Source organism: Equus caballus, chromosome 17 (genome assembly GCF_041296265.1).
Source record: "Equus caballus isolate H_3958 breed thoroughbred chromosome 17, TB-T2T, whole genome shotgun sequence".
NCBI classification, from domain to species: domain Eukaryota; kingdom Metazoa; phylum Chordata; class Mammalia; order Perissodactyla; family Equidae; genus Equus; species Equus caballus.
In genome coordinates, this window is record NC_091700.1 from 91,119,380 (window position 1) to 91,136,968 (window position 17,589).

Consider the following 17,589-nt stretch of genomic DNA (forward strand, 5'->3'; position numbering starts at 1 on the left):
AACCCAATTTAAAAATGGGCAAAGGACCTAAATAGTGTTGAAAGGAAAAAAAACTATCAACCTAGAAATCTTTATGCTGCAAAATTATCCTTCAAAAGTAAAGGAGATGGTCCAGCCCAGTTGTGCAGGGGTTAAGTTCGCACATTCTGCTTCGGCAGCCCGGGGTTCGCCGGTTTGCATCCTGGGTGGGGACATGGCACTGCTTGGCAAGCCATGCTGTGGTAGGCGTCCCACACATAAAGTAGAGGAAGATGGGCACAAATGTTAGTTCAGGGCCAGTCTTCGTCAGCATAAAGAGGAGGATTGGCGGCAGATGTTAGCTCAGGCCTAATCTTCCTCAAAAGAAAAAAAGACTAAAGGAGAAATAAGACTCTTAGACAAAGAAAACCTGAGGGAATTTGTTGCCCATGGGCTTGTCTTGTAAGACATTTTAAAAGAACTTCTTCAGAAGAAAGGAAAATAACGTAGGTGAGAAACTCAGATGTACATAAGGAGAGGAAGAGAGTTGGAAAAGGAATAAGGGAAGATAAAATAAAATTTGGGTCTTTTTGTATCTTAATTGATCTGATAAAAGTTTGTTCAAAATATTATTAGCAACAATATATGAGCTGATTACAGCTTATGGATTAGCGAAATGAACGACAGCAATGCAATAAGGGAGAGGCTGGGAATACTCTAAGGTACTTGCACTAGCCGGGAAGTGGTATTGTGTTATCTGAGTGAATTTACATTAATTGTAAATGTATATCTCAAACTCCTGGGAAACCACCGAAGATTTTTTTTAAGATTTTTTTAAATTGCTAATTAAAGAGAAGAGAGAATATGGAGTCACGTAAAATGCTCAATTAAAACCAGAGAAGGTAGTAAGAATAGAAGAAAAAAGCAGAAAGAAAAAGAAAAGAAAATCTATGAAAGATACTTTTGGAACAATTAGAGAAATATGAAGATGGGTTGGATATTAGACAATAACAAGGAATTATTTAATTTCTTACATGTGATAATGGTATTGTGGTTATATAGAAATAAGGCCTTATTCTAACAAGATGCTATATTTACGAATGAAATGTCATAATGTCTGAAATTTACTCTCAATTGATTCAGCAAGTGTGTGTGTGTGTATTTATATACAAAGAAAGAGAGAAAGAAAATAGGAGAAAGTTCCAACAAGTGTTGAATCTAGGTGATGGTTACACGGTATTTAGTGTATGGTTCCTTCAACTTTCCTATATGTTCAAAAAATGATCAAAAATCATTTAATGAATGGAAAAATGAATAAATGGAGTAATTAATATCAGTATATACTTTTTGCATTTGTTCTAGAGTAGACATTACAGTGAAGATTTTTATAAAAATCCACATTTTAACTTTTAAGGTATCTTTGAAGAATCTCAGGGCAGAGGACTTATTGCCAATGCACTTGAGGATTTCTGTTCTTTAAATTTACAAATAACAAGACCTTTTGTGTATGATGCTGATACTTATTTTTACTCTAATTTCCAGAGATATTGGTTTTGGCCATGAGACATACTGAATTATTAGCTACCAGTCACTTAAACCCATAAATCATGAGTGATGCAATTTTTATTTTACTTCCCAAGTAATATAACTATGTAATGAGAAGTAATCTGAGGTTAATAGGAACTGCAGGAAATAAAATTAGTAGCACGTGAAATTAAAAATGAGTTAATAAACACCTTTTGCTAAATTTACTATATCTCATGCTACTCCTTATTGGAAAACTTACTGCCCCTGAGTCAACTTCCTAGTTATTTGAAATATACCTTGCATTCTATAGCACATTCCCCCCAAGATTAAAAGACCTATTACAGCACCATCATGAAGTGTGTTATGTAGTTAGGCGTGAGACGTCAACATATGGCTAATCAAACCACAAGGCCATTACAAACACCTAACTTTCTACTTTAAATTCTTTGTCCTGGTAGCTTAACCAGAAAATAAAAAATAACTATAGCAATTTGAAGAAAACATCTGCTAGTTAAGGTAAGGATCATAATGTTTGTTATCAACTGTCATGTGTAAGTGGTCATAAAAATATCTGAAGGGCAGTAATTTTCTAAAAATTCATTAAAAGCTTCACTTAGCTTTTTGCTTTTCAATCATCCTTTGAAATAAATACATTTGTATCTGTGTTTTGTGTGTGTGCTACTCAATATAAAGTGGATATGTGAGAAATTTCTCTAAACAGCATGACCCTAAACCAAAAAGGATCATATTTTAAGGGAAAGAAAAAAGTTCTCAGTAAGTAGAAATTCAGAAATATGAACGTAATGTGGTTCAGGAAAAAGAAAATAGTTGTTTTCCAGTTTTAGTAGAATAAGAGTATGGAAGTAAGTCAAATATTCTGCTAAAAGAAGAGCTAAATTATGTTTTTATTTTATAAAATATACAATGTCAACTTCCAATACTTACCTGAATTCAATTTAACAAGTACTTACATGCATAACATTGTCCTAAAAATTCAAGTAATATAAAAATGACTAAAACTGGTTCCTCACTCTAAAATAGGTCATAATCTAATAACAGATATCTCAACATCTAACTGTAATACAAGACAAAGTACTAAATAGAAGTTAAACTCACTTGTCACAGTAGAACAGAGAAGAGCAACCCTCGTTAGTAGGAAAACCAGGGAATTCTGCATGGAGGAGCTGGCATTCAAGCTAAGCCTTAAAGCATGGATGGGATTTTGAAAACTCAGTTAGAAAGGGAAGGCTTATTTAGGGTTTGAGCTGTATAAACTATAGAGCAGGTGGGAAATGAGAGTGAAAAAGTAGTTTGGGGCAAATTATGGAAGAACTTGATTTGGGGGCTGGATAGATTGGACTTGAGCATTGTGTCAATGGAGAAACTTTCTGAGAAAGGTTGTGACTAATGCTCATGATTTTGAAATCCAACTCTGGTAGAAAAATAGATGATGAATTGTAGCAGACAGAGTCTGGAGGCAGGGACACTATTTGGGGGCTGTTAGAATAATCCAGATGAAAAATGATGAGGAAAAAAGTGAGGAGGCAGTCACAAAAACATCCAGGAGATAAAACTGACAAACTCAGATGAGACTGGAGGGAAGGGGATAAGAAAAAAGATGAGATCAAAGATAACTAGGTTTTCTGGCATGGTTGAAACCCTGTCCCTGAAATGGAATACAGAGAGGAGCAGATCTGAGAACAAAGAGCTGGGATTTATGAATTCATGTTGTAGCCATCCCCCAAGATCTAATTTGCAAGTAAGTTAGGGATCAGTGGTCAGTAAATAAAAGGCACTCCTGATGCTCCAAGTGATCTTCTCTTAGGTTTCCTTTGCCCTTCTTTCTAAATTTATGAGCGACAAAAAGGAAGCTACACTACAAAATCGCTATCGCATGGAACAATTTCTTCCACCTCCCAAACACAAACCAACAGAACCCACCAGCATCCTGATTATAAAACAATGTAGTAAGTGTGTTTTCTCATGCCCAGAGCATTCCTGCCTCAAGGCATTTGTACCTGCCTAGGATACTACCAGCTATCTGCATGGCTCTCCCCCTCACTCCAGTTAAATGTCTCTGATCAGAGGGTTTCTGCAGCCAGCTGAATTAGCTATGTTCCTCAAACACAGGCACTTTTCGTCCTTTTCATCACCTTCATAGTACTTCATAGCACTTCTCACTACTAGTCGCGACACCATCTCCTACTCAACCTGTATGTGCGGTTGAGCCTCAAATTTTATCGGGAATTTGTAGCCTTTGCTTTTGCATTGCCTGGCAGTCAAACAAATGTGTGTGTGTGTGTGTGTATGTGTGTATAAAAAACACAGTATTTGTTCTTCAAATTGGAAGATAAAGCATCCAGTGGCTTCAGCTGAGAGGAAGGAAATTTCTAACAGGCTTATACTTCAAAAGGGACTAGATTATTCCAGACATTTCCTATCAGTCTGGTTATGTTTGGGGAGAGAAAAGAGATGAGTCACTTTAGAATGTTATGTTTATGTGATTCAACTTGGGAGTAGAAAACAATTATTTCATCAGATGGCTGTGAACATGCCAGGTTTACCATAGTTTAGACTAAGGCCTGGTAGAAGCAAAAGTTTGACCTACAGTCCCCTTTTGAAACCAGTGACCAACAGCCAAAGTGTTTTCTAATCTCAACCTGAAGGCCTGTCAAATTGAGTGGTGTTCTCCTTTTGGGACAATGTATCTATCTAAGGTCATGACCCCTCCCTGGGTTGGTTAGCCTGATGAACTCTGGGACCTGAGGTTATCTCACCCCTCAGAAATGATCTTGGCTGATTTGCCTTTGGAGAAACAAGCATTTGCATGAAGGCATCGATTCATTTCCAAAGAAGAGACTAAGGCGTCAGAATGTCAGGCAATGAATGACATTTTGGCATTTCGGACGTTTGATTTAATTTATTCTTGGGATTTATTCTAAGAAAGCAATCCAAAGTTTAATACAAATTGTGCAAATTTTGCTTTACTATCTATTTTCCAGAGAGAGGAGTTCTTTTTAGTTCTATATCCATTTAGTGATGCTGTTATAAAAATTCCCACATAGATACTTAATCAAATGCAAATAAGCCCAAGAAACCTTGATTTTGCTCTTGAATTACACGTTCTCTAGGCAATTAGTAGCTTTTAAACTTGCACAGAGCTTTCTCTGTTCAATGCCAGCACCATACAAAATATCTCAACCTGGCCTTGGCTTCAAGATTTTATTGCTTTTCATCTTTTTCTTTACACATAGCAGAAACAGTATCAGCTGGCTGATCTTTCCAATAAGCTAAGTGTGTTTTTGCAGGGCAGTGCACATCAGCACATGCCCTATCCAGCTGACTTGGGTAAAGACAATATTTACAAAGATGACCCCTACCCCAGAGTTCCAAAGTCGCCGAAAAGAACATCAGGTGACACACTTTTTGAACAGTTCTCACTACTGATCAAACTTAAAAAGTCTGGTGATGTGAGTTAATCTTACAAAACTAGCTTGTAAAATACCTTATTCAGGTATAATATATGAAATATGTCAGTCTTTCCTGAAAGATTATCCCTGTTATAACTTGTAATATTGGAGAAATGGACCAACTTTTATTTCTCTTAAAGTTTTAGGTAAAACCTTTGCATAACTAAAGCCGCAATTACACCTAGAAAAGAATTAAGAAAATTTTAAATAAATGACAGCTTGTTCCTGAACTTCCAATTACATTGAGTGTTTGCATCATATTTGCAATAATTACAACCACCACTCTTATTTATCTATAAAACATAAATCAGCTAAAATGTGCTTCTCCAATTGTCTATCTACCCTCAGTTTATTGAAAACTAACAAGTAAGTACCAGGTATGGGATAAGTTCTCAGCGCTATGAGGGACTCTAGAGACAAATGGGACATATTCTCTGTCAACAAGAATTTTGGAGTCTTATTGGGGAAAATGTTAGCCATGAGGGAAGCTGAGGAAAGTGTACACATAAACTCTTTGTATCGTCTTTTCAACTTTTCTGTAGACATGAACTTATTCCAAATAAAACGTTTATTTAAAAAAATCTTATTGGGGAAATAAAATATATTCATATACAATTAGGAAGAGATAGGACAGAAAGACAGCCCAGCCGAGGAAGGTTAACAGAAGGTGGTTCTACTTAACTGTTAAATCAATTACATGGCCACCAGGTGCTGGAGAAGCTCAGGGCAGTCCAGGAAGTTAGCCACATTGGTTGGCTTTTATTTTGGAATAGTAAGTTTTAATTTTGAAGTAAGTTCAGGTTTACAGCAAAGTCACAAAGCTTCACCATGCGAGGCCACCTCTTTTCAATCTGTTATAATTACGTAGTGAAACTCTGAAAGAAAACTGATTTTACAAATATTGCAAGTTATCATAGAAATTTTATAAAAATTGCCCATCTTTTATAAAACGTGCCTCCCTTTTATTCACCTAAACACAAGAGCAGACAAACCAAAAGTAGCCAAACTGAATTTTGCAATACATAGGCATTTTAGTATCTGAAGGAGGCCCAAATATACAACCAAAAGCCTTACAAAATACCACGGTCTGAAATATGACTCACAAAACCTGACTTCTGAGAGGCGGACAAATATCAATAGGTCAAAAAGAAATCCATTTCCTAGAAAACAAAGAATATGACACTTTAAAAATTAAAGTTTTTAATTATATTTCCAAGTACAGTTATTTCAGTTACCACAACCCTATGAACTTGTTTTAGAGGAAAGAAAAGGAAGTAGAGTCCTTGTGAAAAAAGATGATCTCAGGCTGCAGTCCCTCTGAATCAGGAGATAGTCTAAACTGAACGCAGCACACAGCGTAGTGTACCCATTCAAGTAAATCCAAGGCGCTATTAACAAGGCCCACCGAAGAAACTGTGTCCAATAGCCAAAGGGCCATGAATGCATTTATAATAAAATATAGTTGTGAGAAATAGGATAAAAATAGAAGCAGGCAAACTTCAGAACTATGAGCGTGTTTCTGAACTTATAGAGAGGGAAGAATAGGACACTTATCAAGATTGGGGGGGGAGAGGTGAGTCACATCACTGCTCTGACACTATCCAGCAGGTAGTGACATTCAATAACTCAGTGACTCTATTTCTTTATCTTGCAAATAGCGTTAATCAAACTCTTTATATCAATGAAGTTGCGCTGTGGTGGAATGCCAGAGTTCATCTCTGGGAGAGCACACTCTGAGGAGGGGAGACCCATGAAAATGCCTGTGATTTTGTGATTCTTTTCATAATATCAACAGGCGGTTCTTGATCTTTCATTCTATACTGTATGTTCCAAGGACATGATCTTCCTCGTGATGTATTTGAGTTAATATAATCCTGAAAAAGCTACAATGAGGTCCTATTGTATTTCCAGGACATGTCCTTACGTAGACTGGAGAAGAAGAATAAATAAATCAGAGAATTTTTCTTATAAAACAAAGTATAAAATAAGGAGCCTTAGATTCCACTGAAGATCAAGGTAGAGAAGAGACCAGATGATGGGTCACAAGTGAGTCATCTTGTCTCCTGCATCTGCCCTGGTAACTTACGTAGTCACCAAAATAAAGAAAATCAATTTTCTAGAAGTTTAGACATCCTCTAATTCCATCTTATTAGACAACATTTTTATGACCACCCAGAGAAAATTACAAGAAAACCGTATTACCAAATGTCATCTAAATGTGCTGTGTAGGCACCAGCTGCTGGAGATTTCTGGCACAAATCTTTCGGACCAGGAAGCTATGGAATGATCTTCTGATCTATCTGCCTTGAAAACATATTGATCCATTCTTCATTGCTCACAGTGACTGAATTTCTTATTATTTCCCAAGTGAAAGAAGGCCTTTCCAAATCACTTTATTGTTATTAAAATCATTTCTGCTGAATGTCCATTGGATGAACAAATCTCAGTATTGAACAGTGCTACTCTGCACTTCCAGAGGCATTTTTGTATTTTGGGTTACATAAGTCTTGCTGTTAAACTGTGCATATTATAGGGCAGGCGCTGGAAAGACCTGACATAGTACACTGGGAAAATACAGTGATGCTGATGCTTAATCATGTAAGTGTCCTGTTGCCTTTAGCTCACACATTAGTAATAGATGGCCTTAAAAAGCAAGAAGATTGGTATATTTCTCAATTGTTTCTATGTGATGATTTCATGGCTCTGGTGAACAAAGAAAGTATGAATGTGGATGTAAATGTTAGTGTTTTGTAGAATGTGAACAGATGTTCTCTTGATCTTATTACTAGAGCTAACTTATTTATTATAAATCAAACACAATTTCAGTAGGGAGATTTAAGGCCAGCGAAATTGATATGCAATCACCACCTTATTCAGTTGTTGGGTAGAAAAGATTGAGAGTCATTTATCAGTTATATCTGCTCTAGGTTCTAATTTAACAAGTTCTATATTATATCATCAATGAGAATCAAATATATCCACCCTGATTTGTAGAAAACTAATTGAAAATTTAGGCTAATTTGAATATTTGTCAGTTATGAGGAGGGAATTAAAAACAGTGTTCTCCCTTAATACAAAAGCCTTACATGTTCTTTGAAAGAAAAATGGAAAGAATAGATTAATGAGAAAAAACTTCACAGTTCCATATATATTACATTTTTAACAACTTGTGGTATATATTCTTTTATATCTTGACCATATATACTTGTGTGTTTGTATAAGGTCATATTGAACATCATGTTTTGTAACTCCCTTTTAATTTAATACTATATTGTAAGCATCTTTCCATGTAAACAGTTTGGATAAATAGATAGATAGATAGATAGATAGACAGATAGATAGATAGATAGACAGATGATGGATAGTTACAACATCACTTTTTTGGCTAAATAGTATTCTACTCTAATGGTAAATTTTCGAACCAATTCCTATTGTCAGTTAGTTGAAATGTGTTCTTTATGAGTTCGTGGTTTCACTGGGCCTTGCAATAAACATATTTGTAGTTATATCTGTATACATATTCCAGATTATCCCTTTAGGATATGATTTTAGAAATAGGAAACTTGGGTCAAAATAGATATTCTTTTGAATATTTTTTATAGAGATTTCAAAATTGTCCTTCAAAAAGTGTTCATCAATTTATACATCTACTTTCAGGATGCGAGCTTGAAATACTAGTTATATCTGCTTTAACATTCTAATACATTAGTAAGTTTAATAAAAGATTCAATTTGTTTATAATTAGGTGTACTACAGACTGACTAGCAGATTCTTAAGGGAAATAATCTAAAGTAGTAAGCACTCTCTTCCCATCTACTCTCATTCCCCAGTACACACACTATAGTAAGGTAAAGCTTGTTAGTCAAGTTTTCCAAAGCCAGACAGAGATGATGTGAAGAACACTGATCCTTTCCAATTCTTTACAGCAATGCTGCCAAAGTTGACCACAGAATTTCATAATCCAAAATTTCTTGAATTTTGAACGATGAAAAAATATACCCAGACTGAAATGGAGGAAAGAGTCAAGTTGTTCTAAAATTAAGCAGCAGTAGAGTAGACATAAAGATGGTACGGCTGCTACCTCAGGGCCCTATTTAGTTACTTTCACACTTTAAATGAACCATCTCTTTCTACTAAGTACATGGTTGAAATAGCATAACTCTTCACTTCAGTTTAGAAACAGAACATTCTCTCAAGTGGGTTTATGTTATATAACAGGTTTGAAACAGAAAACAAAATTGGTGTGAAACCATTAAACCAAACAGTTAAAATGGCAGCAGATGGTACCAGGCATGAAGACAGGGGCCATTCCTACAAAGAGGTGAAAGAACCGTGAGGACAACTTCAGCCGGCTTCAGTCCACATTTTGGAAAACAAAGATGTGCATACGCCACAGAGACAACACAACTGGTCTAATCAGCAAGGGCTCTGCCCAGAATCTACTTCCTATTCTCAGAAGTAGATTTACCGATCGAAATACTTGCATATGTTAACTTCTCTCAATTTCATCTTTCTCTTCTGCAAAATAAAGACGACAATAATAATGTTCTCCTTGCAGGATTACTGTATGGCAGATAATGCATCCAACACAGGGTAGAATGGTGAAAGATAGGATATAAAGAGATGGCATATCAGAGTTACACCCATTGCTCAATTTCAGTCATTGGTAGGCAGGAATGAAGGGTAAGAGAATGAGGAGAAAAGCACACTTGAGAAAATCAAAGTGGATTTTTGTTCTCTTAACATTGCATGTACAAATCAGAATACGCTGAATTTAAGAAGTGAATATACTTAGACTAGGTTTTCTATTTTTAATAATGTCATTGTTCATTTTAGTGTATTATTTTAGTGACGTGGCCTTTACGAGAAGCTGAGAGTACCATCTCCATGGGAACACAGTTTAAAAACTTGAAGACATTGTCTTTATTATAGTGCATTCATTTGGGAATCATTTAGAATGGCATTATTATAAAAACATTTTATTAATTGCTTAATTGTTCATTATATTCTAAATATTATATGGAGAGAATTACTACGGTGACATACCTTGATCTCTCTCAAGGAGTTTCCAATAAAATTTACCTGACACATTAAAAAACCTTCACCTACAATCCACACTCCTTCCCTCTTCTTAGCCAAATACCCAAAAGAACCACAAGACTTAGGGTAGTTTCGTTTAGCTGCATGAGAATTTAGCTGAGCCCCAGGGTTTAAAGAGCAGCCCAAACAAACATGGGCAAGATTACTTTAGGATGCTTTTTTAAAGATGTTTTGCCATCCAGACAGTGGCAATCCACAGAATAGTGTTTCTGGAGGGACCATAGAAACGCAAAGCCTTTGGTTGCCCAGCTTATGGAGCATTCTCTGTGGTGATATGACTGGGCACACTGATTCTATAAATACCCATCTCCAGTTCACCCATCTGCCAAGGAAATACTTTTCCTGCATCTGAGTTAAATGGAGATCTGCCTCCTTAAAAAAAAAAAAAAAATAGATGGAGCAAATCATCCATCTTCAGCTGTCACTCACGGCTTTGTTTATGAATGGTAATTGCTACCAATATATTTATTTTTTTTCTTGCCACGAAAAATAAATATTGTTTATTGAGATTTTTCTAGGTTTAGCCTGGAGACCAAATCAAGAACGGGTAAAATAGTCATGATCACTGGGCTGCCACTACGAGAGGTACCACATTAACACTTAAATAATCTCTAACCCTTTAATGTAAATTAATATCTAGTGACCTGACAATGCCCCGTGGAACTGCATGGGAAACAAGGATGAGGGGATAAAGAAGAGACCACGTCCTCAGCTACAAAGTCCCATGAATACTATAAACATTAAAATTTAGCTATAATCATAATATTTCTCACTCTTTATATTCAGCTTTGGAAAGAGAAACTGAGGTCTTTGATGTTAATGTGACAGGTAGTTACTCTCTTGCATTAATTTAGACGTCTTAGCAGGACTTTGTTATTTCTGGGCCTCTGGGAGACTTCTCTCTAGATTATTTCAGCTGCATGTGGAGGGTTCAAACACTCCTTTCTGCCAAAGCTATTGATCTGGAGAAGCAGTTGTAGTCACTGGCAGGATATCAACAGACATTGCTGTTTAGAGTTAAATAAAATAGTCTTAAGAGCAAGTAAAATAAAACAAGTCAAATAGATAAAATGTGGAGGCATGTGGTAACACGTATCCTGGGTTTTCAGAACCTGACAAAGCTGTGATGTTAAGAGGAAGAAGAGGAACCACTCCCACGCTGGGGCTTGTGAGGAGAGAGAGAAGCTCATCTGTGGCACCACCTTCTTCCCTATTTCCAGCCTCTCCATCCAGGACCCCAGTTCTGGCTCCTGCATAAAATCTACCTCTTCTGGTGCCTGATCCCCCTTATTAAGTTCTCTCTGCTTGTTCTCTCAAAGTGATGCCAAGTAATCAACTATTGATTTGAAATAAGGTATTAATGAATGATAACGTGTTGTGAATCACCCCTTTGGAGCATCTTAGCATTCCTCTCACAGGAATGATACAGATATTAAAACAGAATCCCTGGGGCTGACCCAGTGGCCAAGTGGTTAAGTTCACGCGCTCCGCTTCAGCGGCCTGGGGTTTCACCAGTTTGGATCCTGGATGCAGATGTGGCACCGCTCACCAGGCCATGCTGGGGTGGCGTCACACATAGCACAACAAGAAGGACCTACAATTAGAGTGTACAACTATGTGCTGGGGGGCTTTGAGGAGAAGAAGAGGAAGAAAAAAAAGAAGATTGGCAACAGACGTTAGCTCAGGTACCAATCTTTAAAAAAACAAAAAATCTTTTAAAAAAAACAGAATCATTTGAAAACTTAAGTCCACACAAAAACCTGCACCCAGATGTTTACAGCACTTTATCCATAATAGCCAAAACCTGGAAGTAACTAAGATGTCCCTCAGTAGGCAAATGGATAATAAACTATGTTGCATCCAGAAACGAAACATTATTCAGTGCTAAAAATAAATGAGCCATCAAGCCATGAAAAAACACAGAGGAACCTTAAATGCATATTACTAAGTGAAAGAAGCCAATCTGAAAAGGCTGCATCCTATACAATTCTAACTATACGAAATTCTGGAAAAGACAAAACAATAGACAGTAAAAAGATCAGCGACTGCCATGGGTTGTGGGAGGGAAAGATAAATAGACAGAGCACAGAGGATTTTTAGGGCAGTGAAAATACTCTGTATGATACCATAACACAGGATACATACATGTTTGTCCAAATCCACAGAATGTACAACACCCAGAGTAAACTCTAATGTCAGCTGTGGACTTTGGGTGATTATGATGTGTCTCATGTCAATGGAGGTTCATCAATTGTAACAAATGTACCACGGTGGCGGTGGATGTTGATAACGGAGGAGGCTATGCATGTGTGGAGGCAGGGGGTGTATGGGAGATCTCTGTACCTTCTGCTCAATTTTACTGTGAACTTTAAACTGCTCTAAAAAGATAAATTCTTAAAAATATTTTTTAAAGAACAGAATCATTAACGGAGAAGAAGGAGGAGGAAGAGAAGGGAGAAGAGGAAGAAAGAGAAAGGAAAATTGAAAAAAGTAAAAGGACTATGAGCCCTTCATAAAAGGACTGTGAGCCCTCCATACCTAGAATTTCCTACTTACGTGTGTTGAAGTTTAATTTTTAAAAATTGAATAAAATAAATAAATTAAATAAATAATTGACTAATCATAAGCTTTTCTGAGAACATCATTGGAACAAATGTCAAAAATACAGAGGTTTCAAGAAATACAACTGATTGTAGGTATTATCGTTCTTCTAAGGATCATTTTCTTGGAAAGAAACTCTCTCAAATGGCATTTTAAGTTTCTGGCACAAATTTTGAGATGCTCACAAACTACGTGCTGCCCTGCTATGGGGCTGTTTGAACTTTTACACAGAAACATGAATTAATAAATAAATGGACTCTTAAACCCAAAGGAATTGGGCAATTCTTGAAATACAAAATCCGTCAACCACACAATTTGACAACTTAAATACAATGAGCAATTTCTTAGACTTATCCATCTTGCCCCCTAATTGCACTGAAGAAATATAAGGTTGCTTGGAAGAATTTATTTTTGACATCTCTTTGTTTCATAGCCCCCTACTGCATACCAGGCATTGACGTATATGTTATTTCATTTTGTCCTCTGGACAGTTATGTCATATTGAGACAATGATGGGACTTGCTTATAGTCCAGCAGCTTAATCAAGTCTAGAGAAGAGATTTCCCCAAAAAAGGGCATAAAGGAAGATCAATAGCTGATATTTATTGAGTGTTCTTCATATGTCAGTTACTTTTGACGTATCAATGACTTTAATCTTCACAACAACGTTAGTAAGAATCTATAAAAGTCCCATTGTAAATGTGAAGAAAATGTGGCACAGAGTAGTTAAGAAACACACCCGAGGTCAAAAAGCTAGATGGAGGAGCCAGGATTCGAACCCCAGCAGTCTGTCTTTAGAGGCTGTGCTTTGAATCACTAAACATACTGCCTGAACACGTGAGTGGAAAGAGGAAAGCACAAGTCAGTGGTGAACTTTTAATCTTCTGTGCTGATCTCAAAACTCTCTGCTAATCTCTGCTTCTCTGACGCTTTTGGTTGGTTGGCTGACATAAGTAAAGTGCAAAAAGCAACTTTCAGTTAATTTTTTAAATGAAAATTTTCTTTTCAACAGTGTAACAATTCTGTGATATTCAGTGCTATCTTAGTGATGTCTAGATTGATCAGAGCCAGGTGTTATCCTGACAGTGCACATAAAAACCTTGAAAGTCCCAGGAGAGAGTCTTCTTTTGCACTGCAAAGGGTCAAGAAAGAGAGGAGCTGTTGGATTTAAAGCAAGAAATGCTCTTTTGTAAACACATCTTGTGAGAATCCTGGGGCTGGGCTGCATTGTGTTCCAGTACAAGTGCTCAAGAGCTGTGTGGCCTTGCTAATGCCACCTTCTCCTCCAAGCACAAGTGTTATGGCCAATAAAGTAGGAATCATAATTTCATAGGCTGTTCAGAGAACAAAAGGAGATCGTATATTCAAAAGCACTTGGAAAATCATAGTACACAATAAAAATACAAAATACTGTTGTAGGTATTAAGCTGGTCTCCTATGACGTTTCGCCATTCTCACCAATAGAGGTAATAACAACCAGCCCTGATGAAGGAGCTGGAAATGTAGCCTATTTCTCCAATAAAGTTCTGCTAGACTAGAAATTCAGATCAGAAGATATAAATATGGCTACACTGAATATTCCAGGTACTAAACTCAATAAATCATGGATTGGGGAGAAAATGTGTGAACACAAAATCTATAATTTATACAAAGATATATAACTCTTTTTTTTTTTCTTTTTTGAGGAAGATTAGCCCTGAGCTAACATCTGCTGCCAATTCTCTTCTTTTTTTCTGAGGAAGACTGGCTCTGAGCTAACATCCGTGCCCATCTTCCTCTACTTTATATGTGGGATGCCTGCCACAGCATGGCTTGCCAAGTAGTACACAGGTCTGCACCTGGGATCCAAACCTGTGAACCCCAGGCCATCGAAGCCAAACGTGCAAACTTAACCGCTGTGCCACCAGGCCAGCCCTGACATATAACTCTTAAACACTGAAAATGTTATAATGCTTTAAACAAAAACAAATCAACTTTTTAAAATTGCAGGATATTTCAAACTCTTTCATATATTAGTGTTCGTTGTGAATCAGAGAAAGAGAGAGAGGAAAAAGAAGAGGAGGAAGAAGGAGAAGGAGGAGGGAGGCAGAGGGGAAGGGGGAGGGAAGGAAAGGAGAAGATGGGGAGGAAAGAAGCAAGATGAGAGAGAGAGATGGTATACAGAATTTCCCAAACTTAACGTCATAGTCTCTCAGAGAAGCACGTCTCTTCATTAGCAGTGAATGTTCGGAAGGAGAGTTATACCTAAGCAGCTAGTATGAAAACTAGCCAAGAAGACACAAAGACTGTGGCCATGTTATATGCATCATGGCAAATGCTTTGGCTTAGATGCAAAGTCAACTAAAGCAAAGATGATAAGCAACACAGAGCAACTGATCATCAAAAAAAAAGTAATTGATATTTAATTAAACCAAGAAATACATCATTCATCTCTTTTCTCAGTCTATAAGAGTTGGTAATTCAAATTTTAAAATGACATAAAATGGCTGTTGATTCAAAAATATAAGTCCTCCATTTTCTCTTGTATAATAAATCATTTTACGAAGTGAATGATTATATCATAATACAGAACAGCTAAAGAACACAATAAATTAAATATTACAATCTCCTTTTTCTTAAAAAAAATTATAATTGTCATGATTCTTTGTAGCAAAAGAATGGAAAGAAGGAATCAGAGTTAAGAAAAGTCACTGTATGTAAGATTTGGTTGAAGTTCACATCCATTAAAAAAAGTCACTTTTTTTCTGCTAAAATTCATAATGAAGAACACCAGCAAAATTTGGACCTTGTATTTTTAATCACTTTTATTCACCAAATATTTATTCATTCCCTACCTTGTCCTAAACAGTAAAGATTTCTTCTTTGGTGTCACTACAAGAATATTTTTTTAACCCATTAACTTGCATTCACATCACCGCAGTCTCAATAACTACAAGTGCTTGGATTCTAAATGATTCATAGTAGAAGAATAAGTTCAAAAAATAACTACCTTTAAGATTAGCAATAAAAATATGTACTACCAATTAACATTAATTGCTCTTCTCTGTTATTGTTCTCACACACAGAAAGCCTTTGAAATACATCACTTGAGGGGAATCAGTGATAGGCTGTTTCGAAGTGTTTCGTCCCTGCTTATGGCATGTGGACTGATTATCGTAGATAACTTTGTGCACATCCAACATGGAGGCAATGCCTGTCCAGATTGTGAACTCCCTGTGGGGTCAGGCCCTAGAGGATGGAGGAATGGGAACACACCATCTATTTCTGTGCTATCTTCCAGAGTCTGAAGCAGCCTCCTTAATAAAATTAAAACTTCAAAGCATGCTGTTACCTGAATGGAAACAAATTTGCATTTCCCTCCCTACAGACTCTGAAAATAGTCTTAGTTCAAGTTTATTTTTTCAGCTTCAACAGCCATCTCAGCAAGAAGTGTGCTATCTTTTTTTAAAAATCACCAAAACTTGGGGCTGGCCCCGTGGCCAAGTGGTTAGGTTCGCGCTCTCTGCTGCAAGCAGCCCAGTGTTTTGTTGGTTCGAATCCTGGGCATGGACATGGCACTGCTCATCAAGCCACACTGGGGCAGTGTCCCACATGCCACAACTAGAAGGACCCACAATGAAGAATATACAACTATGTACCAGGGGGCTTGGGGAGAAAAAGGAAAAAAATAAAACAATCTTTAAAAAAAAATCACCAAAACAAATAGAAATATTCTCTCAAATTTGGTACTTCATTAGCCCTCAAAACTGAGCTGATAGAATATACGACTACTAGTCCCTCATTCCAAAGCTCCCTTTGGAAGCCAGGTATAATGGATTTTGGCATAAATAATATCCCTTCTCGATAAAAGAAAATGAAATGCCTTATTGTCATGAATAACGACTGGCATTTGAGTGGCTGATATAAGCCAAGGCATCATTTTAAGTATTTTAGGTTGAATTAGTTCATTTAATCACAAAAATAACCCCATGAGTTAGTTCAACTTAATCAATATAGTTCCCATTTTACACTTGAGGAAATTGAGGTTTACAGAGGTTAAGAAAAACTCTCTATTCTCTCTTCCCACATCATAATGTATATGACTATATGTATTTAGAAATTTTAGCTAACTTGCCATCAGGATAACTTGAAAAGGTTTTGAAATTTTAAACGTAATGAAAAATGAACATTTTAAAATTAATGAGTTGAACAAGGCCACCTAGAAGAAACAGGGAGCAATATGAGAGAACTGAGATCATTTAGTTACCACAGTTTATTTACCGAGGAGTTTTCATTGTTGGACCAAAATCTATAAAAAACCATAGGCCTAAATATGGTATGAACTGTTTTGCACAGGTTTCAGAACTAGATAACATAATGAACAATATTTTCAAATATGGCAGCTTTTTAAAAATGTGGTACATCTGAATCAATTGTGTAATTTATAGAATTACAGACTCCTAGGTGACATTCCAGACCTGCTGAATCAGAACCTTCAAGCATGGGCTTGAACATGTACATCTTACAAATATCCACAATGAGTTTTATGTTCAGTCAAGCAGAGACTACGCATCATTATAATTTATCACATTCAAAATGCTTCCTTATGTACCAATCCTCGATAAATGCAAGATGCTAACAGAATCTCACTAAGCTCTAAATCAATGAAGATAATTTGCAAAGCATTATGGCAATATGCTTAGCTTTGGGATGAGCCAACCTGACGCAGTCACGACAATTACGATAACATAGATAGTTGATCAAACCCTCTCCTCATAGCCTAACCCATGCCAGGTCTTCATCTTGAGTTACAAGGGAATTAGAAACCACCAAGCCTTCTTTGGAAGAAGACAGCAGAAACTCTCGTCCTGCCACCCGGTAAGGTTTATGAATCATTTCCACTGCTTTCTGAACCTGAAGAACGGCTCTGCTGATCCTCCTTCCGGGCATGACC

General features: G+C 36.7%; 1 protein-coding gene across 2 annotated transcripts in view; it reads right to left on the reverse strand.

Moving 5' to 3' along the window:
- The window catches only part of FGF14 (fibroblast growth factor 14), a 594,044-nt gene that overhangs the window by 232,008 nt on the left and 344,447 nt on the right, over positions 1 to 17,589 (reverse strand). The window lies entirely within an intron of this gene.